This window comes from Schistocerca cancellata, chromosome 10 (assembly GCF_023864275.1).
Source record: "Schistocerca cancellata isolate TAMUIC-IGC-003103 chromosome 10, iqSchCanc2.1, whole genome shotgun sequence".
In the NCBI taxonomy this organism is placed as follows: Eukaryota; Metazoa; Arthropoda; class Insecta; order Orthoptera; family Acrididae; genus Schistocerca; species Schistocerca cancellata.
In genome coordinates this window covers 120035868-120063305 of record NC_064635.1, presented here as the reverse complement: position 1 = coordinate 120063305, position 27438 = coordinate 120035868, and the positions used below count along the sequence as shown (strand labels likewise).

The window sequence follows — 27438 nt, the reverse complement described above, 5'->3', positions numbered from 1 at the left end:
AACAGCGGTGAGAGTTGAACCAACGCACAAACATCTTCAATTGGTCATTATGCCAATACGCTACCGACAGCGCTATAGGATCAATGACAACAGTTTACCAACTGCATTATATACAACTCTGGGAAAACTTCAGAGCCGATTTTATCCGTAAATTTATGATAAACATTAAGAACAGCCTACTTCTCGGCACTTTTTAAACGTGTTCCACGCGCGGATGTCTCACTACGGAACTGAAAGCCATTTTCATACTGCGCATTAACAGCGCGACAATAAGAGCACAACGCTGCAGAGGCTGTGATTGTACACGATTTTTGAAATAAAAACTACGTAGCTAAAGCGTGATTAACAAAAACGTTGATGGCTGTTAATACATTTGAATATCTTAAAGTTTCTTAACTTAGTAATAAGATATCTAATACATAACTTGGACCTACTTCCAAGAGCGTAAGAACAGCAGTGTACGTGTGCTACAACTTCTGACAAACCATCGCGTTTGTGTTTGTTTACATCAGGTTTATTCTTATGATGAACGGATTATAGTACCGAACATAGGCCTTAATTTTAGGAAGGAATTTGCGGGAACGTTCGTTTGGAATACAACATTGTGAATCGTGGACAGTGGGAAAACGGGAACAGAGGAGACTCCAAGGATTTGGGATGTGCTACAGAAAAATGTTGAAAATTACGTGGACTGATAAAGAATGAAGAGGTTCTCCGCAGAAGCGGTAAGGAAAAGCAAATGTGTGTTATGACTACACCTGCACGATAGCGACACAGAGGATAAAAACTGTAGGGGAGGACAATGGGAAGACAGTCAACAAATAATCGAAGACGTAGTGTGAAGTGCTACTATCAGACGAATGCGTTGGCGACAGGAGAGGAATTTGCAGTTGGCTTCGTCAAACCAAACCTGTTGACTCAAAAAGAAAGAGAAGTTAGTGTAATATTGAGAATGTAAACTTTGTCGTTCGGAAATGGAGCACTCATTACGTGTTATTACGCCGTGGTCGGCTGAATTTCTTGCTGAAACTCAACGTTTCGTTTTGAGATGCAGAGAACATCTTCAAGAGGGGTTGTGGTTATTTCAAGGTCCGCAACTGAACTAAACTAAAATTCCGTTTCTGCGTGCTCCCAGGCAGACGCGGGACGTCACATGTTTTGAAAACTCGGGCGCAATCGGCTGTTCATCACCACACGGTGGAAGACTGCTGCACATCATCTTCAGGGATGTGTGTGCCACATTAGTTTAAACGCGCACAATTCCGGGCGTACGTCGCTGGTTGTCTGGAAAAATCTTCTCCATTTGGTGTTGACGAAATTTAAAATAGAGTTCTGAAAAGTTGTTCCGACTTGATAAGCAGTGTCCTTAGTGATATATGCAATGCATCACTGGCACAGGAATATTTTTCAAAAATGGTTCAAATGGCTCTGAGCACTATGGGACTTAACATCTGAGGTCATCAGTCCCCTAGAACTTAGAACTACTTAAACCTAACCGACCTAAGGACACCACACACATCCATGCCCGACGCAGGATTCGAAATTTTTTCACAGTTTAAAATATCCAATTGTCAAACCTCATCATCAAAACGGAGAACAAGACAGACTTAAATAATTTTCGTCAAATTTCCTTAACGACATCTTCTTCCAGAATATTCGAAAATGTAATACACGCAAGGGTAGCCTCACACACACACACATCGAAACAGTTTACTTGGCATATTACAGTTTGTATTCCAGACGGGTTGCTCGACTCAGAATGCTATTTATACATTCATTCATCAAATAGTACAAGTCTTATATATATATATATATATATATATATATATATATATATATATATATATATATATATATATATATGTCGGCAAATGGCACTTTTTTGTGATCTTTCCAACGCGTCTCACTATGTAGATCGTGTTACTCTCTTAGAAAAATAATTTTACGGAGCTGATGGCTTTACGCACAAGCTGGTCTGAATCATACTTAACAAGTAGATTGCAAAAGGTTGCGCTGAGTAATTTAAACAATGTTGCAAGAGTATCACAAAGCGAGTCCCACAGGGTTCAACTTTGGGTCCACTCCTATTCCTAAAATAGGTGAATGACCTTCCGCTTAACATTTAACGAGAAGAATTGGCAGACTATACTAAGGTTATAATAAACTCCCTTAGAGAAAAGCAGCAGAAGAAATTGTGAATGATGTTTTTTACAAAGGATTATAAAGTGGTTATCAGAAAATGGACTCTGGCTAAATTTTGACAAAACACACTATGTTCATTTCTGTACAATAAATAAAGTCATACCAACAACTGATGTAGCACATGAGCAGCAGTCAGTAATAGGGTAGAATGCTCTAAATTTTTGGGTGTGCATATTGATGAAAACTTGAAGATGCATATTAATGAGCTTCTCAAAACAATTAAGTTCAGCTACTTTTGCTCTTCGTATATATAGCGAATTAACCTTCTGACATACTTCGCATATTTCCACACAATAATGTCTCTTGGAATAATTTCCTGTGGTAGCTCATCACTTTATATATATATATATATATATATATATATATATATATATATATATATATATATGAAATTCGCTAATGAAATTCGTCATAAATAATCAATCACAATTTGAAAAGAACAATGAAGCCCTTACCTACAAAACTAAAGGGAACGTGACCTCTATTACCCATTATTAAAGCTGTCAGTGGCTTAGAAAGGAGTTCAAAATGCAACAGAAATTTTTGATCAGTTGCCCAGTTATATAAAATGTCTGACTGGTAGCGAAATAAGTTTTCATTCTAAATTAGAATCATTTCTCCTGGTCAATTCCTCCTATTCCAGTAACAAATTTCTACTTAAAAACTGGTAGCCACAAAAAGGAAAAGAAAAAAGTTATTTTTTAGTGTGCTTGCATGAGTCGGATTAGGAAAATTGTGTGTTCATTAATATTATCTTGTATAAATATCCTGTAAATGAATGGTTCCAGATCAGTTCCATAGAAGGATCATTCAAATGATCTGTGGAACACCTAACTAACTGCCTGCTCTTAATTCACCGTCAGGTTGTATTTCTCCAGCCTGTATTATGAACGACTTTGTGTGTGGCAGTCATGTAGATGTGTAAAGATTAGGAGAGACTAGGAAAACTGAAAGGGTGGTATCATTACCACGAGAAAAATGAGGCACTGAAAACAAGGGGAGAAATTCAAACTAATGGAGACATATTCGGTGCTACACCCATGAATTCGGTACGTTGGTAGAACCATGGGACGTCTAAATTCGACAAACCTGTGACACGGCCATGCGGTGTATTACGAAAGAAAACCACTGTAAAATAAATGACGGATGACAGGTGCTGCCCAAGGTCAACAAAAGTAAAACTCACCACAACCTCCACCGGTTTCTCCCCCATGCCTTTCCATCTTCTTATCTCTGCCCCGCAATCCTCTCCATGTACAGAGACACCATAAGAATCTCGCCTCCACTTCAACAAACATCTCCCCCCCCCCCTAGTTTATTACAGTTTCACACACCTTATCGTACCAGCAGCCATAAAAATCATAATGGAAAGTGTGAACCGAGATATCTGGTATAGCCGATAGGGGGCGCAGTAAATTTTGTATCAGGGACTCTCGTAAACTCGAGCTGGCTGCTGCTTTCCAAGTAGGAACGGACGAGGTGGTAATCATTCTGATAACAGGGCGCGCTTAAATGACATCGTACCCATTCGCAGGAAGGTTAGAGATCAACGTGCAGTCCATGTGGAGCACATCACAGATGAAGCAAAACACGGGAGCAGGCATGGATGGAAATGTCTCCGTGGTTAACGTTGGAAGTGGCCCGTAACGGGCGTTTACATGGGCCATACACAATTTACACTATCTGACCAAAACTATACCGACATCTATTCCTTATAGGGTGTGTCCCTTTGCCCTTATGACGGCTTCAACTCTGCTGCAGATACTCTAGTTCCGGTGGGATGTCTAAAAGTTTGTGCAGGAATGGCGGCCCATTCTTCCTCAAGAGCCGAAACCGGAGAAGGCGATGTTTATACACTCCTGGAAATGGAAAAAAGAACACATTGACACCGGTGTGTCAGACCCACCATACTTGCTCTGGACACTGCGAGAGGGCTGTACAAGCAATGATCACACGCACGGCACAGCGGACACACCAGGAACCGCGGTGTTGGCCGTGGAATGGCGCTAGCTGCGCAGCATTTGTGCACCGCCGCTGTCAGTGTCAGCCAGTTTGCCGTGGCATACCTGAGCTCCATCGCAGTCTTTAACACTGGTAGCATGCCGCGACAGCGTGGACGTGAACCGTATGTGCAGTTGACGGACTTTGAGCGAGGGCGTATAGTGGGCATGCGGGAGGCCGGGTGAACGTACCGCCGAATTGCTCAACACGTGGGGCGTGAGGTCTCCACAGTACATCGATGTTGTCACCAGTGGTCGGCGGAAGGTGCACGTGCCCGTCGACCTGGGACCGAACCGCAGCGACGCACGGATGCACGCCAAGACCGTAGGATCCTACGTAGTGCCGTAGGGGACCGCACCACCACTTCCCAGCAAATTAGGGACACTGTTGCTCCTGGGGTATCGGCGAGGACCATTCGCAACCGTCTCCATGAAGCTGGGCTACGGTCCCGCACACCGTTAGGCCGTCTTCCGCTCACGCCCCAACATCGTGCAGCCCGCCTCCAGTGGTGTCGCGACAGGCGTGAATGGAGGGACGAATGGAGACGTGTCGTCTTCAGCGATGAGAGTCGCTTCTGCCTTGGTGCCAATGATGGTCGTATGCGTGTTTGGCGCCGTGCAGGTGAGCGCCACAATCAGGACTGCATACGATCGAAGCACACAGGGCCAACACCCGGCATCATGGTGTGGGGAGCGATCTCCTACACTGGCCGTACACCACTGGTGATCGTCGAGGGGACACTGAATAGTGCACGGTACATCCAAACCGTCATCGAACCCATCGTTCTACCATTCCTAGACCGGCAAGGGAACTTGCTGTTCCAACAGGACAATGCACGTCCGCGTGTATCCCGTGCCACCCAACGTGCTCTAGAAGGTGTAAGTCAACTGCCCTGGCCAGCAAGATCTCCGGATCTGTCCCCCATTGAGCATGTTTGGGACTGGATGAAGCGTCGTCTCACGCGGTCTGCACGTCCAGCACGAACGCTGGTCCAACTGAGGCGCCAGGTGGAAATGGCATGGCAAGCCGTTCCACAGGACTACATCCAGCATCTCTACGATCGTCTCCATGGGAGAATAGCAGCCTGCATTGCTGCGAAAGGTGGATATACACTGTACTAGTGCCGACATTGTGCATGCTCTGTTGCCTGTGTCTATGTGCCTGTGGTTCTGTCAGTGTGATCATGTGATGTATCTGACCCCAGGAATGTGTCAATAAAGTTTCCCCTTCCTGGGACAATGAATTCACGGTGTTCTTATTTCAATTTCCAGGAGTGTATATACTGAAGCGCCAAATAAACTGGTATAGGCATGCGTATTCAAATACAGAGATATGTAAAGAGGCGGACTATGGCGCTGCGGTCGGCAACGGCTATATAAGACGACGAGTGTCTGGCGCATTTGTTAGATCGGTTTCTGCTGCTACAGTGGCAGGTTATCAAGATTTAAGTGAGTTTGAACACGATGCTGTAGTCGGTGCACGAGAGCGATGGATCACAGCATCTCCGAGGTAGCGATGAGCTGGGGACTTTCCCATACGACAATTTAACGAGTGTACGTGAATATCACGAATCCTATAAAACATCAAATTTCCGACATTGCTGCGGCCGGTAAAGATCCTGCAAGAACGGGACCAACGACGGCTGAATAAAATCGTTCAACGTGGCAGAAGTGCAACTCTTCCGCAAACTGTTGCAGAAATCAGTACTGGGCTATCAACAAGTGTCAGCGTGCGAACCGTTGAACGAAACATCGATATGGGCTTCCGGAGTAGAACGCCTCGCCTGGGTCCGTCATCACCGACACCGGATTGTTGATGACTGGAAACACATTGCCTGGTCGGACGAGTCTCGATTTAAATCGTATCGAGCGGATGGATGTGTACGGGTATGGGGACAATCTCATGAATCCGTGGACCATGCATGTCAACACGGAACTGTTCAATCTGGTGGAGGCTCTGTAATGGTGTGGGGCAGCGCAGTTGGAGGGATATGGAACTGCTGATACGTCTAGATACAACTCTTTGACAGGTGACACGTACGTAAGCATCCTGTATGATAATCTGCATCCATTCATGACCGTTGTGCATTCCGACGGACTTGACCTATTCCTGCAGGACAATGCGTCACCCCACACTTCCAGAATCGCTAAAGATTGGCTCCTGGAACACTCTTCTGAGTTTGAACACTTCTACTGGCCACCAAAACTTCCCAGACGTGAACATTACTGAGCATATCTGGGATGCCCTGCAACATGCTGTTCAGCAGAGATCTCCACCCCTCGTACTCTTACGGATTTATGGACAGCCCTGCAGCATTCATTGTGTCAGTTTTCTCCAGCACTACTTGAGACATTTGTGGTGTCACCGCCAGACACCACACTTGCTAGGTGGTAGCTTTTAAATCGGCCGCGGTCCGTTACTATACGTCGGACCCGCGTGTCGCCACTATCAGTGATTACAGACCGAGCGCCGCCACACGACAGGTCTAGTCTAGAGAGACTCCCTAGCACTCGCCCCAGTTGTACAGCCGACTTTGCTAGCGATGGTTCACTGCCTACATACGCTCTCATTTGCAGAGACGACAGTTTAGCATAGCCTTCAGCTACGTCATTTGCTACGACCTAGCAAGGCGCCATATTCAGTAATTAGAATGAATTCTGAACAGACAATATTGTGAATCATGTACCGTCAAGAGCGACGTTCATCATTAATGGACTAAAGTTCAGTATCAAACTAATTACGTCCGCTTTCTGAATTCTCATTCCTTGTCATGATCCAGACCTCACGTCAGTATAGTGCTTCCCTCCTCACGCCAGCCTGCGTGAGCTAAAATGCGTGCATTTCGGCCTCCTCTAGTAACACGGTGTTGGCTCTTCTGCCAACACAACAACATTAGTCGAGAGCATACCACGTCGTGTTGCGGCACTTCTGCGTGCTCCCGGGGACACTAAACGATATTAGGCAGTTGTACCAATTTCTTCGGCTCTTCAATGTACTTTTGTGATACCTAGCGTCAATTTCCCATTACATAGGAGTGTCCGGAGATTTTTGATCAGATAGTGCATACTGCTAACAATACAGCACGCAAACTTTGTCGGCTACGAGAGTTGAAGCTACATGTTTGCTAACACTGTCGGTCGCTGTTGCTTGGCAATGTTTGTGGAAATACTCTTCCGTGATACAAATGTTTCGCTAACGGCCTTGCCGCAGTGGTAATACCGGTTCCCTTCAGATCACCGAAGTTAAGCGCTCTCGGGCTGGGCTAGCACTTGGATGGGTGACCATTCGGTCTTCCGAGCGCTGTAGGCAAGCGAAGTGAGGCAACCTGAGGAGCTACTTGATTGAGAAGTAGCGGCTTCGGTCTCTTAAACTGACATACTGCCGGGAGAGCGGTGTGCTGACCACACGCCCCTCCACATCCGCATCCAGTGACGCCTGTGGGCTGAGGATGACACGGCGGCCGGTCGGCTCCGTTGGGCCTTCATGGCCTGTTCGGGAGGAGTTTAGTTTTTTTCAGTTTTAGATAGAAATGTTTGATCAGTTAGTCTACGGCCAAGAAACTGAAGAAAGTGAGTTACAAAGTTAATGGAAAGTACGTCGTTCTGCTTTTATAACATTGATGTCCAGGCAGTGACATTCATATAAGCATGCATGTAATACAGGCCGGTCAGTCGGTGAGGTTTTCTTCTGACATTTAGTCCATACGACACGTGTTTTTGTGTGTTGCAGAGACTGGTTGCAGCACCGGCTTTAGGAAATCGCAGCCTACTCTGGTATGCAACACAACGGACTGAGCGGCTACGCGGGCTGCCTACCTCTGTGGCGGACTTGGCAAACCAAACTGATTCGGCAAGCAGAACGGGAGGGAGAGGGGGCGTGTGTGACGAACCGGAAACCGACCGAGGGGCCACGGGTCGTGCGGTCATCTGGCCGTGACAGCCAATCACGGCTGTGACCGCTGGTGGGCGGGCGGAGCGAAAGCGGAACGCCGCAACTCGTTACAGAATGAACTGGCGGACTTGCGGACAGGCAGTGTAACAGAATTGAAGATATAATGCGCACAGGGCACGGCGAAGGCTTCCAGCGTACGTAAAGACAAACAACCTCCAAGACACTTTTCTTAAAATTTTATTAGGTAAGCGGTTTCAGTCCTTCATGCGTATACCTCGCGTCTATTACTTACACTTCTGGCCATTAAAATTGCTACACCAAGAAGAAATGCAGATGATAAACGGGTATTTATTGGACAAATATATTTTACTAGAACTGACATGTGATTACATTTTCAAGCAAATTGGGTGCATAGATCCTGAGAAATCAATACCTAGAGCAACCACCTCTGGCCGTAATAACGGCCCTGATACGCCTGGGCAGAGCTTGGATGGCGTGTACAGGTACAGCTGCCCATGCAGCTTCAACACGATGCCACAATTCATCAAGAGTCTGACTGGCGTATTGTGACGAACCTGTTGCTCGGCCACTATTTACCAGACGTTTTCAATTGGTCAGAGATCTCGAGAATGTGCTGGCCATGGCAGCAGTCGAACATTTTCTGTATCCAGAAAGGCCTGTACAGGACCTGCGACATGCGGTCGTGCATTATCCTGCTGAAATGTAGGGTTTCGCAAGGATCGAATGAAGGGTAGAGCCACGGGTCGTAACACATCTGAAATGTAACGTCCACTGTTCAAAGTGCCGTCAATGCGAACAAGTGGTAACCGGTGCGTGTATCCAATGGCACCCCATACCATCACTCCGGGTGATACGCCAGTATGGCGATGACGAATACACGCTTCCAATGTGCGTTCACCGCGATGTCGACAAACGCGGATGCGACCATCATGATGCTGTAAACAGAACCTGGATTCATCCGAAAAAATTACGTTCTGCCATTCGTGCACCCAGGTTCGTCGTTGAGTACACCATCGCAGACGCTCCTGTCTGTGATGCAGTGTCAAGGGTAGCCGCAGCCATGGTCTCCGAGCTGATAGTCCATGCTGCTGCAAACGTCGTCGAACTGTTCGTGCAGATGGTTGTTGTCTTGCAAACGTCCGCATCTGTCGACTCAGGGATCGAGACGTGGCTGCACGATCCGTTACAGCCATGCGGATAATATGCCTGTCATCTCTGATACGAGGCCGTTGGGATCCAGCACGGCGTTCCGTATTACCCTCCTGAACCCACCGATTCCATATTCTGCTAACAGTCATTGGATGTCGACCAACGCGAGCAGCAATGTCGCGATACGATAAACCGCAATCGCGATAGGCTACAATCCGACCTTTATCAAAGTCGGAAACGTGATGGTACGCATTTCTCCTCCTTACACGAGGCATCACAATAACGTTTCACCAGGCAACGCCGGTCAACTGCTGTTTGTGTATGAGAAATCTGTTGGAAACTTTCCTCATGTCAGCCAGCACGTTGTAGGTGTCGCCTCTGGCGCCAACCTTGTGTGAATGCTCTGAAAAGCATATCACAGCATCTTCTTCCTGTCGGTTAAATTTCGCGTCTGTAGCACGTCATCTTCGTGGTGTAGCAATTTTAATGGCCAGTAGATTATTACAGGGGAAAGAAGCGGAGGACGAGAGAAACAAAATCGTAATGTGACATAAAAACACAGGGTGTCCATAATGTCCCGCTACTATTTTAAAAAAATCATGAATTATCGACGCCATAAGAGGGGCGGTGGAGTAGTACGGAAAAAAGACTTTAAAGAGAAAGGAGCTGCCAAAGACTTAGTCGAACTTCTAAAGCACGTGTTGTCAAGGGTGTAAGGTGCACCGAAAACTCTTACCCGTACATGGGAAGAACTGTAGTATCCTCTTCATGTTCTACAAACAGCGGGTAGGGCACACACCGAAATTGAGTCTTAACAGGACAAAATCTATTAGATCTGCAAATTTTTTTACAACAAACCAAGATTCCCTCTTTTAACGAAGCAGCTCAAATCACTTAATAAAGGCAAGGCCACCGGTCCAGATTATATACCAGTCAGGTTCCTCTCAGAGTATGCTGATAAAATAGCACCATATTTAACAATTATATAAAACCACTCGCTTACAGAAAGATCCGGACCTAAAAAACTGGAAAATTGCTCACGTCACACCAATACCCAAAAAGGGAAGTAGGAGTAATCCGCTGAATTACAGGCCTATATCACTTACGTCGATTTGCAGTAGGTTTTTGGAACATATATTGTATTCGAACATTATGAAGTACCTCGAAAAAAAAACGATTTATTGACACATAGCACGGGTTCAGAAAATATCGTTCTTGTGAAACACAACAAGCTCTTTATGTTCATGAAGTAATAAGTGCTATCGACAGGGGATATCAAATTGATTCCATATTTTTAGATTTCCAGAAGGCTTTCGACACCGGTCCTCACAAGCCTCTTCTAACCAAAGTGTGTGCCTACGGAATATCGCCTCAGTTGTGCGACTGGATTCGTGGTTTCCTGTCAGAAAGGTCACAGTTCGTAGTAATTGACGGAAAGTCAGAGTAAAACAGAAGTAATATCCGGCGTTCCCCAAGGAAGTGTTGTGGTGTCACCGCCAGACACCACACTTGCTAGGTGGTAGCTTTTAAATCGGCCGCGGTCCGCTAGTATACGACGGACCCGCGTGTCGCCACTGTCAGTGATGGCAGACCGAACGCCGCCACACGGCAGGTCTAGTGAGACGTACTAGCACTCGCCCCAGTTGTACAGCCGACGTTGCTAGCCATGGCTCACTGAGAATTACGCTCTCATTTGCCGAGACGATAGTTAGCATAGCCTTCAGCTACATTTGCTACGACCTAGCAAGGAGCCGTATTCAATTGATATTGAGATTCTATTAATGTATCATCAAGAGCGATGTTCTACAAATGTGGATTAAAGTTAAGTATTCCAGAAGCTACGTACTTTTCTTTATAGCATTCATTAGGTATCCTGTTTCAGACCTCACGCCAGCCTGCGTGATTTTAAGCGCGTGCCTTTCGGCTTCCTCGCATTGTGTCTAGGCTGTCTTGTCTAGACACAACAAGTGTTACACTCTATTGTTCCTGATCTATATTAACGACATAGGAGACAATCCGATTAGCCGTCTTAGATTGTTTGCAGATGATGCTGTCAATTACCGTATTGTAAAGTCATCAGATGATCAAACCGACTTGCAAAATGATTTAGATAAGATATCTGTATGGTGCGAAAAGTGGCAATTGACCCTGAATAGCCGGCCGAAGTGGCCGAGCGGTTCTAGCTGCTACAGTGTGGAAACGCGCGGCCGCTACGGTCGCAGGTTCGAATCCTGCGTCGGGAATGGATATGTGTGATGTCCTTAGTTAGGTTTAAGTAGATCCAAATTTTAGGGGACTGATGACCTCAGAAGTTAAGTCCCATAGTGCTCAGGGCCATTTGAACCATTTTTGACCCTGAATAAGGAAAAGTGTGAAGTTATTAACATGAGTACTAAAAGAAATCAGTTAAATTTCGATTACGCGATAAGTCACACAAATCCGATGGCTGTAAATTCAACTAAATACTTAGGGATTACAATTACAAATAACCTAAATTGGAACGATTACATACATAATATTGTGGGCAGAGCAAACCAAAGACTGCGATTCATTGGTAAAACACTTTGAAGGTGCAACAGGTCTACTAAAGAGACTGCTTACACCACGCTTGTCCGCCCTATTCTGGAGTATTGCTGTGCGGTGTGGGATCAGCATCAGGTGGGACTGACGGATGACGTCGAAGAAGTGCAAACAATGGCAGCTCGTTTTGTATTATGGCGAAATAGGGGAGATAGTGTCACAGACATGATACATGAACTGGAGTTGCAATCACTAAAACAAAGGCGTTTTTCGTTGCGACTGGATCTTCTCATGAAATTTCAGTCACCAGTTTTCTCCTCAGATTGCGAAAACATTCTGTTGGCACCCACCTACATAGGGAGAAATGATCATCACGATAAAACAAGAGAAATCAGGGTTCGCACAGAAAAATTTAAGTGCTCGTTTTTCCCGCGTGCCGTTCGAAAGTGGAATGGTAGAGAGACAGCTTGAAGGTTGTTCATTGAACCCTCTGCCAGGCACTTTATTGTGAATAGCAGGGTAATCATGTAGATGTAGATGTAATAGTCTGCAACTTATTTTTTCAAATTATAGTAGCACTTTATGGGCAACATGTCTGTTACTTACAGTGCCATATGCGGAACAGAAATTAAAAAAATCACGCCGAATTATCGTGAAGTGCAGATCGCCAATTGGCAAGGATTCAGTTAAAACTACTGACATTATGGAAACTGAACTGTAAAGGAAGTTACGCATATATTGTCAACAAGCTGGCAAAATACCTCACTACCTGGATACAATAAAACCATGTTGATACTAAGTTAACATTTTAAAGTAAAGGACTACGAAAAATGAAGATTAAAGTACCATATACTGGCATGGAAAATACAGGGTGTTATCCGTATAGGTGATCACTGGCACCTCAATGTGTACCCATTTCAGCGTCTTAGTCGATTTTTCTCTGCGTCTAACAATATTCCCGCACAACATGCCACATAATTTACTACTGGGTGTTATCTGCGCGGCCGTAAACGCGCCACTAAGAGAACTACGCCTGTCGGTATAGACAATCCGCTTTGCGTCCACGCGTCTGCAAACCAGTAACTGACCTGCTGCCCAGGGGAAAAGAAGCATTAATGGCTTGCTCTCGCCACACATACGTGGAGATACTAATCAACCTAAAAATATACTGGTAACAACTATAATTATTAGTCTGCACATGAAGTAAATACTGATGTCATGTTGCTCAGTACGATGTCTTCAGTCACCAATAAAAATATCTGAATTTATACCCCTAACATCCCGTATATCGTATAGCTTACATTATCTCCACCCAGGGTGGGTGATAAGTTGGGTCGTCTATCATAAAGCGCATTAAATATTTTCTGGTGTGCTTTTATTTTGCCTACCCTGTACTTAAATGAAACACCTGTACAGTAACACAATGTGAACACAATGTTTCATAAACGAAATGAATAAAAAAATGACAAACATCAATGTTTAACACTTTCATGATTAAAATTTAGTTTGCTCCTATCTGAAAAGGTCAAAAATTGTCTTCCTTTGAGATAAATAACACATTTTCACTACCAACGCTGACCGATTTTGAAATTCGGTGGAGTGGGATACATGTGCCAAACGAACCTAACTACGTCCATGGTTTCATGTGAACCCAGGATTTTCAGAGTGATTTTTTTTTTAATTTTAGAATGATTTTGTCAGGATGGCAATTGTAGAGAGAAGTATAACAAATCAATACCAGAACACATTTATTCTCATGACAATGAAAGACGTAACATGGCTTTGACCACACATCTATGTTCGCTGCATTTTGGAGGATATAGTCCCACTATATACAAATTATGTACAAAGCAGCATAATTACTGATGTGCCCGCATCTCGTGGTCGTGCGGTAGCGTTCTCGCTTCCCACGCCCGGGTTCCCGGGTTCGATTCCCGGCGGGGTCAGGGATTTTCTCTGCCTTGTGATGGCTGGGTGTTGTGTGCTGTCTTTAGGTTAGTTAGGTTTAAGTAGTTCTAAGTTCTAGGGGACTGATGACCATAGATGTTACGTCCCATAGTGCTCAGAGCCATTTGAACCAATTACTGATGTGTACAGTAATATTTCAAAATAATGTCTTTGGTGTGTAAGAATACTCAATTAGTTACTTCAGACATTCTTGGAAAGGAGAAGATGGCGAAACAAACTCACTGTGCCGTCAACGTATACGAGAATACTCAATAGTTGTCACATGCATTGAGAATAAAAAAATAGAGCATTGAGAATGGCTAGCTACTAGCCGACGAGCGGTTCTAAGCGCTTCAGTCCGAAACCGCGCGATCGCTTCGGTCGCAGGTTCGAATCCTGCCTCGGGCATGGATGTGTGTGATGTCCTTAGGTTCAAGTAATTCTACGTTCTAGGGGACTGATGACCTGAGATGTTAAGTCCCATAATGCTCAGAGCCTACTAGCAGAAATCTGGATTTGCATAATAAAATCTAAATAGGACGACTGATTGCTGCACACTATAATTTATAAATCCTCAAAAATTACTTTTTATACAACTTGTGTATCGTTTTGGAGCAGTGGTACTGTTTCTACACACTAAATGGAACTCCTGTCCTAGTCTCTTCAGTTGTGAAGTTCCTATGTAGAGTATTCAAGTTACTCTGATTGAGTACACAAGGCAATCTGACTTCAAATTCAGTTCCCTAATTGTCTCCTACACCCACTTTTGTTTCTTTTCAAAAAGACAACTAGGTAATAAGTAGAAACCGGTGAAGATACCAGTCGTGTGACCAGAGGTTCAGAAATGAAATGAAAGATTTTCAGAACTGTTTATCTCCCTATCAGAAAAATCAGTGAAGATTGAACACAACAAACATTTTTTGTCACCGCGCAATACGTTTCGAATATCGTGCAGACACCGCACAGGCTGACAGCAATTAAAGAACAATTATATGTCCAATGTCGCCCATTTTTGCCTGTTACGAAAACAAGCCTACATTCGTGCACGCACGAAATGTATTTGCAGTTGAGAATATATGGAGAACCATCAGCCGTATAATAGAATGACGACAACGAAAATTTGTGCCGAACCGGACTCGAACCCAGATCTCCCGCATATCGCGAACGGTCTCCTTCACATTTTGGCTATGCGAGCACCACTCACGGCCAGACCCAGACTTCTATCCCGTCGCCAATCACAGCCAAATGGTAAGGCGACCGCTTGCGATAAGCCCGGTTCGGCACAAATTTTCATTGTCGTCAATCCATTATACGGCTGATGGTTGTCCATATTCGCAACTGCGAATACGTTTCATGTATTTCATAACGGCTGTAATCGCCGCTGTGTCCAAACGAACATTGCATCGTAATTCGGAGTCCGCCCCCACGGTAGCTGAGTGGTCAGTGCGACAGAATGTCAATCCTAAGGGTCCGGGTTCGATCCCCGGCTGGGTCGGAGATTTTCTCCGCTCAGGGACTGGGTGTTGTGTTGTCCTAATCATCATCGTTTCATACACATCGAGGCGGAAGTCGTCGAAGTGGCGTCAAACCGAAAGACTTGCATCCGGCGAACGGTCTACCCGACGGGAGGCCTTAGTCACACATTTTTATTTATCATAATCCGGAATGGCACGGGCCCTGCAATATCGTAAGACTACATTGATTTCCCCATTTTAGTCCCTTTAAATGATTTCGACAGGTTCGTAGTATACTTATGTGTCCCTCAGTCAATATAATGGAATAAGAACAAAAAAGGCAATTTATCAAATGGACAAAAGCTCTCTACACCAGCAATGACAAACGCTACTACATATCTGGTTTGTATTACGGGTCACGCCATACGACGCACCGTAAGTACATGAGTAGGATTTTTCCGATTTATTCCAAACAGCGCCTTCACCTCCCACGTCCTCCTCGCCCGAGAGTAATAAGACGAAAGACAGGAAATGCGACATCGATCATCTGCCTCGCTACGTACACTTTTTTAAAATGAAGAAAGGGACAGCGCCTCTCCCTCTCTCTCTCTCTCTCTCTCTCTCTCTCTCTCTCTCTCTCTCTCTCTCTCTCTCTCTCTCTCTGTGCACGCGTTTCTGTGTGTGATGTCCTTAGGTTAGTTAGGTTTAAGTAGTTCTAAGTTCTAGGGGACTGATGACCTCAGATGTTAAGTCCCATAGTGCTTAGAGCCATTTGAACCATTTCTTCTTCCTCGCCGTAAGGAGGACATAGAAGGTAATGAGAGATAACACACGAGTAAGCAGCATCTGTGTGTTCTTAGTCGTCACTCAACATTTGGCACTATTTATATCCTTTATATAACCTACCAGGTTTGGTAACAATACTGAAGACAAATAACAGTAATGCACTCTGCTGGCCGTTGAGAATTGCACCTCTAATCAGCTGGGTGCATGCCTCCCCCTCCCCCCTCCTCCTCCCCATGATGTGTAGGTGAAGGAATTTATTGACACCCGACCATGTCTTCTGGCGCTTGAGATGTTTCGTCAGGCAGTGTGAGCACAGATTCAGTGCATATAAAGAATGGCATCATGAAAACCACCGATAGATGCTCGAATGTACTCGTATATTTATGCGGACATCCAGTCTCCATCAAAAGACATCCTTAAGTCACATTTGTTTTCAGCATCAAATGGTTCAAATGGCTCTGAGCACTATGGGACTTAACATCTGTGGTTTAGGGAGGGTAGTAGGAGTAATCCATCGAACTACAGACCTATATCATTGACGTCGGTTTGCAGCAGGGTTTTGGAACATATACTGTATTCAAACATTATGAATCACCTCGAAGGGAACGATCTATTGATACGTAATCAGCATGGTTTCAGAAAACATCGTTCTTGTGCAACGCAGCTAGCTCTTTATTCGCACGAAGTAATGGCCGCTATCGACAGGGGATCCCAAGTTGATTCCGTATTTCTAGATTTCCGGAAAGCTTTTGACACCGTTCCTCACAAGCGACTTCTAATCAAGCTGCGGGACTATGGGCTATCGTCTCAGTTGTGCGACTGTTTCGTGATTTCCTGTCAGGAAGGTTGCAGTTCGTAGTAATAGACGGCAAATCATCGATTAAAACTGAAGTGATATCAGGTGTTCCCCAGGGAAGCGTCCTGGGACCTCTGCCGTTCCTGATCTATATAAATGACCTGGGTGACAATCTGAGCAGTTCTCTTAGGTTGTTCGCAGATGATGCTGTAATTTACCGTCTAGTAAGGTCATCCGAAGACCAGTATCAGTTGCAAAGCGATTTAAAAAAGACTGCTGTATGGTGTGGCAGTTGAAGCTAAATAACGAAAGTGTGAGGTGATCCACATGAGTTCCAAAAGAAATCCGTTGGAATTCGATTACTCGATAAATAGTACAGTTCTCAAGGCTGTCAATTCAACTAAGTACCTGGGTGTTAAAATTACGAACAACTTCAGTTGGAAAGACCACACAGACAATATTGTGGGTAAGGCGAACCACAGGTTGCGTTTCATTGGCAGGACACTTAGAAGATGCAACAAGTCTACTAAAGAGACAGCTTACACTACACTCGTTCGTCCTCTGTTAGAATATTGCTGCGCGGTGTGGGATCCTTACCAGGTGGAATTGACGGAGGACATCGAAAGGGTGCAAAAAAAGGGCAGCTCGTTTTGTATTATCACGTTATAGGGGAGAGAATGTGGCAGATATGATACGCGAGTTGGGATGGAAGTCATTAAAGCAAAGACGTTTTTCGTCGCGACGAGATCTATTTACGAAATTTCAGTCACCAACTTTCTCTTCCGAATGCGAAAATATTTTCTTGAGCCCAACCTACATAGGTAGGAATGATCATCAAAATAAAATAAGAGAAATCAGAGCTCGAACAGAAAGGTTTAGGTGTTCGTTTTTCCCGCGCGCTGTTCGGGAGTGGAATGGTAGGGAGATAGTATGATTGTGGTTCGATGAACCCTCTGCCAAGCACTTAAATGTGAATTGCAGAGTAATCATGTAGATGTAGATGTAAATGTGGTCATCAGTCCCCTAGAACTTAGAACTACTTAAACCTAACTAACCTAAGGACATCACACACATCCATGCCCGAGGCAGGATTCGAACCTGCGATCGTAGCGGTCGCGCGGTTCCAGACTGAAGCGCCTAGAACCGAACGGCCACACCGGCCGGCTTTTCAGCATCTATCACAATCTTTGACACTGCTGAAGCCACTATTTCGGCAATTGAGTTGGCAAGACACACGGAATATACACGTTGGAGGAAGCTAACGGTAGATGCGAAAGGACAGTGTCGCGCGACGTGGCTTTCACCAGGGAGAGCTGCGGTCGAGGTTATCTGCGAAGTTTCCGGTGTTTCCAGTGTACCGTTTAGCGATAAGCCGGCACGGGCGTGGGCCGTCAGGGTGGCGGGAGCGCAGTTAGCCGCCAGCACGTCACGTACCGCAAAACACTGAAGCCGTCCTCACAGCTGACACGGTCGTGACCGTGGGCGCGGGCGGGAAATCCAGCCTCGCGAGACACGGTGCCTTCATCACACGGAACGTGCTGGTTGATGCGATTTACTACTGCAGCGCTCTCTGGCGGCAGATGCCAGCTGTATGTCGCTCGCAAACCGCACCGTTTACAGCTGTGAAACTGCCGTAGGCTGTCCCGAACTCTCATGAGCAAGCGCAGACTTCGGCAGTTTTCCTAGTAGCTTTGGTCAGTTCAGGTCGTAGCCGCGTTACCTGTAGTGGGGTGGGTTGCATACCTAAACGGCATTACCTCACAACGATCGCTTTCTTTACGTATGCGATCAGTGTCTTACTAGATTCCCCTAAAAACACGAAGCGGTAATCCGTGTAGAAACTAAGTGAACATATGTAAAGGGTGGTGTAACATTTTTTGTGTGTAACTTTTTTGTTATACATACTTATGGAAGTGAAACATGGACGGTAAATAGTTTGGACAAGAAGAGAATAGAAGCTTTCGAAATGTGGTGCTACAGAAGAATGCTGAAGATTAGATGGGTAGATCACATAACTAATGAGGAGGTACTGAATAGAATTGGGGAGAAGAGGAGTTTGTGGCACAACTTGACAAGAAGAAGGGACCGGTTGGTAGGAAATGTTCTGAGGCATCAAGGGATCACCAATTTAGTATTGGAGGGCAGCGTGGAGGGTAAAAATCGTAGGTGGAGACCAAGAGATGAATACACTAAGCAGATTCAGAAGGATGTAGGTTGCAGTAGGTACTGGGAGATGAAGAAGCTTGCACAGGATAGAGTAGCATGGAGAGCTGCATCAAACCAGTCTCAGGACTGAAGACAACAACAACAACATACTTATCCTCCTGTCTGTTAATTAAAAATAAATAGTATTTACAGCAATACTGAACCTGTCAATGTTTCATTCAGGTTTTATTCGAAAATTGTTGATTGACGTGAAAAAAGGAATACTGTAGCAAAAATAAACAAACAAAACAGATTTATCATATAGAGCTACAAAACGCCATTTCCTCAACAAAAGGGTAAAATGAAATACGCAAAAGAAAAATATATCAAATACCGATTCAATACTTCGTCGAACTTCCATAGCACATGTTTTTGTTGATCATGAACAACTTTCCCATTTATCTGTGATAACAGGAAACTCTTGCCTTCTGTCATGACGAACGTTCTACTTAATACAAAAAATGGTTCAAATGGCTCTGAGAACTATGCGACTTAACTTCTGAGGTCATTAGTCGCCTAGAACTTAGAACTAATTAAACCTAACTAACCTAAGGACATCACACACATCCATGCCCGAGGCAGGATTCGAACCTGCGACGGGAGCGGTCGCTCGGCTCCAGACTGTAGCGCCTAGAGCCGCACGGCCACTCCGACTGGCTACTGAATACAAAATAGCAACAATAATTTATATATTATTTATGTTTGTGGATGCAAACTGTACTTGCATCAAAAGTAACTGCTTTGGATACATAGAAGCGCAGAAGTTCAGCAGTCCAGTAATTTTTATTGCTTACAGAATGCAATTTATATTTGTAAAAACATAAAATACACAATGGACTAACGACGAAGGACGTGCTGTTCTAATTACGTAAAAAACAATCAATCGAACTACAAAAACCAAAGAGAAACTAGCGGCTCCCAGTTTCTCTCTTACACATTCACTTTTTTTTTCCCTACCAGTGCTACCAAAACTTCCGGTAATGCTACCATTAACTACGACATTTTTATAGGGTACGAAAACTACCGAACCGTAGTTAACTCAATTAAAAGACGTAATTGCTCCTCTTTCCATATACTTGTCAAGCTGTTGTACCTGTACTATACATAAAGAAAAATTTCAATAAACATGTCATGAGACAGAAAGATAAGATCCATGTCCTGTCAGTAAGGATATCAGCTTATAAAAGTTGACGAAGTCGTAGAAACGCATTCCTGAGAACGAGCAGACTTACATTTACATAACATCGAATATTACAGAAAATATTTGTATTATACTATTAATAAAGTTTTAGAACCTTTTAAAAATAGCGGAGACAAATGAAAGAAGCAAGACGCAAACCCCTTGCGAGCTACATATTAATTTCACTGGACGTCTCTGCCCTCTACGCTACACTAAACTTGCGTAAGAGGCGAAATTTTATTTTAGCTTACGATGTTCTCAAGGCTTTAATCGCCGATATGTTACTAAATGACATTTAGTTATAACAAATCCTACCAAGAACTACGTTTTTTTGATGAATTCGCACTGTGCTGTTGCCGTAAAACAGTATACTTTTCGTAACACGCAAATAGGCAAATACGAAAATTCTTTAACCGCCAATATGAAGTTCCCCGTCATTTTATTGCAGTGAATACCACTAACGATGCGTTTTCGAGAGAGACTCCTCAGTGTTCTGGTGCTCTGAAATAGCATATATTCTGTAGACATAAGCTATAACACAAAATGCATCAAATATGGGCTTCAAGTGAAAACGACGAAATACACTCCTGGAAATTGAAATAAGAACACCGTGAATTCATTGTCCCAGGAAGGGGAAACTTTATTGACACATTCCTGGGGTCAGATACATCACATGATCACACTGACAGAACCACAGGCACATAGACACAGGCAACAGAGCATGCACAATGTCGGCACTAGTACAGTGTATATCCACCTTTCGCAGCAATGCAGGCTGCTATTCTCCCATGGAGACGATCGTAGAGATGCTGGATGTAGTCCTGTGGAACGGCTTGCCATGCCATTTCCACCTGGCGCCTCAGTTGGACCAGCGTTCGTGCTGGACGTGCAGACCGCGTGAGACGACGCTTCATCCAGTCCCAAACATGCTCAATGGGGGACAGATCCGGAGATCTTGCTGGCCAGGGTAGTTGACTTACACCTTCTAGAGCACGTTGGGTGGCACGGGATACATGCGGACGTGCATTGTCCTGTTGGAACAGCAAGTTCCCTTGCCGGTCTAGGAATGGTAGAACGATGGGTTCGATGACGGTTTGGATGTACCGTGCACTATTCAGTGTCCCCTCGACGATCACCAGTGGTGTACGGCCAGTGTAGGAGATCGCTCCCCACACCATGATGCCGGGTGTTGGCCCTGTGTGCCTCGGTCGTATGCAGTCCTGATTGTGGCGCTTACCTGCACGGCGCCAAACACGCATACGACCATCATTGGCACCAAGGCAGAAGCGACTCTCATCGCTGAAGACGACACGTCTCCATTCGTCCCTCCATTCACGCCTGTCGCGACACCACTGGAGGCGGGCTGCACGATGTTGGGGCGTGAGCGGAAGACGGCCTAACGGTGTGCGGGACCGTAGCCCAGCTTCATGGAGACGGTTGCGAATGGTCCTCGCCGATATCCCAGGAGCAACAGTGTCCCTAATTTGCTGGGAAGTGGCGGTGCGGTCCCCTACGGCACTGCGTAGGATCCTACGGTCTTGGCGTGCATCCGTGCGTCGCTGCGGTCCGGTCCCAGGTCGACGGGCACGTGCACCTTCCGCCGACCACTGGCGACAACATCGATGTACTGTGGAGACCTCACGCCCCACGTGTTGAGCAATTCGGCGGTACGTCCACCCGGCCTCCCGCATGCCCACTATACGCCCTCGCTCAAAGTCCGTTAAACTGCACATACGGTTCACGTCCACGCTGTCGCGGCATGCTACCAGTGTTAAAGACTGCGATGGAGCTCCGTATGCCACGGCAAACTGGCTGACACTGACGGCGGCGGTGCACAAATGCTTCGCAGCTAGCGCCATTCGACGGCCAACACCGCGGTTCCTGGTGTGTCCGCTGTGCCGTGCGTGTGATCATTGCTTGTACAGCCCTCTCGCAGTGTCCGGAGCAAGTATGGTGGGTCTGACACACCGGTGTCAATGTGTTCTTTTTTCCATTTCCAGGAGTGTATAATACGAGATCTTCAAGTTATTGCCTCTTATTTGTTCAAATTCTCGAAGCACGTTGCAGAAATATCGCAGAGCCTGTTTTGCGTTTCCTCCTTAACGTGAAATAGAAGAAAGTGACGTCACAAAACTGTTACAGCTCCTGTGTCAGGATGGCTGGAAGCGGTTGCTCACTTCAGCTTGTTCTGATGGAGGAGGCCGTAAGTACCGTACTAGCAGAAGAACCAATCCGCATTCTAAAGCACGATCTGCCAGCTGTCGTAAAATGCTATAACGAACTAGCGTTAAGAAAATAAAAAATCAAATTCATAAAACCTACCTCAAATGACGGCCGGCTAATAACACATAAAATACTCATAAAACAAAAGTCATAAAACAATACCTAGCTTAAATATACAGCGCGATACTACGGCGTGTCTTTAATCACATAATTGAATGCTTAGAACATACTAAAGAAGCGTCATGTAGTAAAACAAAATATTTTACAAAAATATCGTGAGAAATGGAAATAAAATGCTCTCCACACAGAGTGTCATAAAACAATACCTAGATTAAATGATTTTACGTTTTATTAGGGGACTGTTAATTAGATGTAGCTTGTATGAACGTAGTTTATTATTTGGTTAACGCTAGGTAGTAATATCATTATAAGGTATTTGGCAGATAGTGCCTTCGAGCGCACATAGGTTCTCATGCTGCTACGGTACTTGCGGCCTCTTGCGTATTTACTTTTAAGCCGTCGTAATGCCGCGTATCAGCTGTCCTGTTACTGTTTGCCGAGAAGCACTGATAACACACTGTGGATGAGCTTGCACATGTTACTCATGATTGACAATTGTGGCTATTTGCCAATGTAGCGGTTATATTTCGTGTCAATACGTACGATGAAGGCGTGTAAATGTTTCTGTATAAAAGCGAGAAATGTGAACTTGTTTTCTCCAAATAAAGTTTTAGCAAGTGTTGTAATTTGTTTATAGGCGATGGAATGATAATGGACGTCGTGTTCGAAATTAGTCACCGCAAATAAGTGATTTTTTCACCACAATCTCGACAGAAATACAAATAATAGTTCCATCTATCCTAATTATCCACACACATACTTATCACCAACCACCATTCACGAGGAGAGAAACACGTTATACACAGCTTGGCAGCAATGAATAGCATTTTGCACGCTAGTACGTGTTCAGCGATGATCTCTATTGCCACTAACATATTCAGGTACCAGTTACGTGCTGATAGCAGCGCTGTAGATAAAACTCACCAGGCAGAGACTAATACTGTAACGAAATAAATATGTGAAAACCAGTGTTGGAGTAGTTACGAACATGAACTACACGCACCAGTTACGGGCGTCCTGCAAACCCGACGCACTGATTGGACAACGCGCCAGCGGACACCGAACAGCGACCAATTAAATCAGGTCTCGCAAATACAGGAGGTGCGGCCACCGACGATCGGTGACACAATCGAACGAGACTCAGGCACGCACTGGTACAAATGGAGCAAGCAAATACGTATCCCTTCGACCACAACATAAAATTCAATAGAACAAATAAATAAACAGTGTCCCCGATATACGCACTAATGCTCTCTCTCTCTCTCTCTCTCTCTCTCTCTCACACACACACACACACACACACACACACACACACACACGAGGATGCGCGCATAATAGCAGTCACTGCCAAAACTACGCTTAAACAAACGAGTTCGTATTTCCAGTTGTATGCGCAATCTATATACTGGACATCATAGGAAATGCTACTCGCTACGTTGAACAGGATACGTCGGATGCCGGCCGTGGCGCCCGAGCGGTTCTAGGCGCTCCAGTCCGGAACCGCGCGACTGCTACGGTCGCAGGTTCGAATCCTGCCTCGGGCATGGATGTGTGTGATGTCCTTAGGTTAGTTAGGTTTAAGTTATTCTAAGTTCCAGGGGACTGATGACCTCCGATGTTAAGTCCCATAGTGCTGACAAGGGAACCTCCCCATCGCACCCCCCCCCCCCCCCCCCCCCACTCAGATTTAGTTATAAGTTCGCACAGAGGATAGGCCTTGAAAAACTGAACACAGATCAATCGAGAAAACAGGAAGAAGTTGTGTGGAACTATGAAAAAAATGAGCAAAATGTACAACTAAGTAGTACATGCGCAAGATAGGCAACATCAAGGATAATGTGAGCTCAGGCGCACCGTGATCCCGCGGTAAGCGTGAGCAGCTGCGGATTGAGAGGTCCTTGGTTCAAGTCTTCTCTCGAGTGAAAAGTTTAATTTTTTATTTTCAGACAATTATCATAGTTCAGGCACTCACACATAATCAACTTCGCTCTCCAAAATTCCAGGACATGTTCAGATTTGCTTGGACATATACAGGATTTGACGGTCTACACACGGAAAAATTTGTAAAGTTAAAAACATATGTTTTGACAGAGCACAGGGCATTCATTTGTTGCAGTTTATGTGACAAACTCTTATATTTTCATCACTTTTTTGGAAGTGATTATCACATCCACAAGAAAACCTAAATCGGGCAAGGTAGAAGAATCTTTTTACCCATTCGCCAAGTGTACAAGTTAGGTGGGTCGACAACATATTCCTGTCATGTGACGCACATGCCGTCACCAGTGTCGTATAGAATATATCAGACGTGTTTTCCTGTGGAGGAATCGGTTGACCTATGACCTTGCGACCAAATGTTTTCGGTTGCCATTGGAGAGGCACGTCCTTTTGTCTACTAATCACACGGTTTTGCGGTGCGGTCGCAAAACACAAACTTATTACGGTGAACAGAGACGTCAATGAAAGAACGGACAGATCATAACCTTGGGAAAATAAAGAAAGTAAACCTTTCACTCGAGGGAAGACTGGAAACAAGGACCTCTCGTTCCGCAGCTGCTCACGCTAACCACGGGATCACGGCGCTCCTGAGCTCACATTATCCTTGATGTTGCCTATCTTGCTTATGGGCTACTCAGTTTGTATAATTTGCTTATTTTTTTCATAGTTCCACAGAACTTCTTCCTGTTTTCTTGATTCATCTGTGTCCAGTTTTTCAAGGCCTTTCCACTGTGCCAAATTATAACTAAATCTGAGGGGGGTGCGATGGGGAGGTTCCCTTTTCAGAGCCATTTGAACCATACGTCGGATGGTAAGTTGCTAAAAATACCTAAGGGATTTTCAGGTAAGAGTAAACAGTTAAGGAAAAATATGCGGATATCTAACTAATTTTTTATTGTAATTAACTATTTATACTCCGATTACATATCAAGGGATATCGCTATAAGGTGAGAGGTCTATGGAATGGATACACGAAGGGAAGTTGAATGGTCAACTTTTGTTTACTGAGAGAATGCTAGGAAAGCCTAGCTCATCTATAAAGCAGACAGCAAACAAAACACGAAGTGAAACCCATTCTTGAGTACTGTCGTGTGTTTGGGGCCCTAATATGTCGGAAGACGTCGAAGAAATTCATCAGAGACGAACTGCTAGATCTGTTACCGGTAGGTCCGATCAAACGCGGTTATTATGGAGATGCTTCGTGAACTCTAATGGGAATCCTTGGAGGGAAAGTGACATTCTTTTCGCGAATATTTCTTCTTTTGCTTTCCTTCTCCTGTCTAGAAACACTAATGAGAAAATTTAGACAACAGGCTTTTAGCAGTACGACTCTACTGTTGCCGACGTAGATTTCGCGTAATGAGAGCTTAGACATGGCTAGAGACTCTAGGGTTCACATCGCGGCTTTTGTGGAATCAGTTTTCTGGCGAACAAAGAACAATTTCCTGTTTGCAGAGCGTAATTTTTTGTCTGATCTAGAAGGATCTGTTTCCGTTTTCTCTCTTCCCTTAGGGTTTCCCTCTCTTCCTTATCCTTATGTTCGTATTCGAAAGCATGCTTCATCAGTAACGATGAGGATGGGATTAGTGTTTAACTTCCCGACGACGAAAAAATCCTTTATTTGCGGTGACTAGTTTCGGACACGACGTACATTATCAAACCATCGCCTGTAAACAAATCACAACACTTGTTCAAACAATTTCACATTTCTCGCTTTTATACAGAAACAGTTACTTGCCTTCACGGTACGTATCGACACGTAATATAACCGGTACATTTGCAAACAGCCACAATCGGCATTCATGAGTAAGGTCTACGAGCTCATCCACAGCGCTTCTTGCCAAACAGCACCAGGATAAAAACAGCTTAAAAGTAAATACGCTAGAGGCCGCAAGTACCGTAGTAGCAAGAGAACCTGTCCGCGTTCTAAGACACGGTCTGCCAACGTTATCACTAACTAGCGATAATCAAATAATTAATTAAATTCATAAAACCTACATCAAATTGCGGCCGACTAATAACACATATAATACAACACCAAAAGTCATAAAAAATTCCTAGATTAAATATACGGCGCCATACTACGGCGCATCTTCAGTCACATAATCGAATGCTTAGAACATACTAAAGAAGCTTCATGTAGTAAAACAAAAAGTTTTACAGAAATGTCATGAGAGATAGAAACAAAATGCTCGTCACAGAAGGTGTCGTAAAACAATATCTAGATTAAATGATTTTATTTTTTATTTGTAGACTGCCGGCCGGAGTGGCCGTGCGGTTCTAGGTGCTTCAGCCTGGAACCGCGTGACCGCTACGGTCGCAGGTTCGAACCCTGCCTCGGGCATGGATGTGTGTGATGTCCTTAGGTTAGTTAGGTTCAAAGCTCTAGGCGACTGATGACCTCAGAAGTTAAGTCGCATAGTGCTCAGAGCCATTTGAACCATATTAGCAGACTGCAATTAGATGTATCGGATATCGCTTCGCCGCACCCCCCCCCACCCCCGGCAGCGGAGTTGACCTCAAACGTTTGTGTATATATTGTCCCGGCTAGTTGAGAACCTTTCCCTACCGTGTGGATCGGGCATAAAACATCACGTTGTCCATCTAGTCGTGTGAACTAGCACTTGAAAATTGATCGCGTTTTTCCAGAGATATTTCATACACTTTCAACCACGACGGATCCAAAGACATTTTTGTTCTTTTTTATTACTCTGAAGTAAGATAGCAATTGAGTTCCAGTCCATTTTTACTTATTTGTTTCCCTGCGTAATTTGATTTAGTTACTTTAGCAGTCTGTATGCATTCGTTGAATCCTATTAAATCTGTTTGTAAAAAGATGTATCAGCTTCCTTCAATAACCCTTGAATGTTCACAGATATTATTGCCTATGTACTAGTTGATTATGGAATTTAGTAAACACTGGGAATGTCTCGTATATTTCTGTT

The 27438-nt window shown here is 44.6% G+C and overlaps 1 protein-coding gene and 1 pseudogene across 2 annotated transcripts in view; one reads left to right on the top strand and one right to left on the bottom strand.

Annotated features, from left to right (window-relative positions):
- The window catches only part of LOC126106489 (protein sprint), a 555062-nt gene that overhangs the window by 294570 nt on the left and 233054 nt on the right, over positions 1–27438 (bottom strand). The gene's annotated exons all lie outside the window — the stretch shown is intronic.
- Positions 7395–7512, top strand: LOC126107103 (5S ribosomal RNA; annotated as a pseudogene).